Raw genomic sequence first — 805 nt, 5'->3', positions numbered from 1 at the left:
CTACAGATGGAATTGATTGAGCTCTCAGTAGATGACATTTTAAAGTCATTGTTTGATGCCAAGCAAGATCCAATTGAAATATAGAAAAATGCAGTAGAATATCCACATCTTTGTCAGCAAGCCCAAAAAATGCTTTCTTGCTTTTCAACCACTTATTGCTGCGAATCTACATTCTCCTGCCTAACTCAAATCAAGATGCCCTTAAGGTCACACATGTCTGACACCCATCTAGAACATCAACTGAAACTGCAGACTTCCGTGCTGCAACCAAATATTCAAATGCTTTCCAACAAAAAGCAGACACAACGAAGTCATTAAAAGGTTAACTTTAAAATTAACACATAGTTTTCATCTTTTGAAATTATTAAGTACGTAGTAGTTAAACTTTTACAAAGTAATGTACATTTTTAAGTATATCTAATTGAAGTTTCTGGAATGCTGCCTTATTTGATTACAACTAAATCAATGTGGGCTTCCAATATGAAAAGGTTTCCCACCTCTGGGCTAGACTCTTTAAGGAAGTCCTGTGGAAATTCTGCAATGAAAAGACTGTTTCCAGGTGGAAGCCCCACCCACGCGGGAGGAGCCGAGCGATTTAATTCTCGCCTCACCTGCAGGTGAGGAGAAGCTCTTCCCTTCCCCACTTTAAGCCTTATCAGTGGGTGGAGCTGCCCTCAGTCTCGCGCACAAGGAAAGCGGAAGGGAACCCCGCCTCCTGCTGGGGGACGGGGTCGGTGCACTGGGCGTGAGTTGATTGGCTGGGGGCGGGGCGCCACGGGTTGGCTCCGCCCAGGCGCTCGCAGGA

Source organism: Propithecus coquereli, unplaced genomic scaffold (genome assembly GCF_000956105.1).
Source record: "Propithecus coquereli isolate 6110/MARCELLA unplaced genomic scaffold, Pcoq_1.0 Scaffold114, whole genome shotgun sequence".
In the NCBI taxonomy this organism is placed as follows: Eukaryota; Metazoa; Chordata; class Mammalia; order Primates; family Indriidae; genus Propithecus; species Propithecus coquereli.
The sequence above is the reverse complement of the archived record's forward strand: the minus strand, read 5'-3'. Positions refer to the sequence as shown.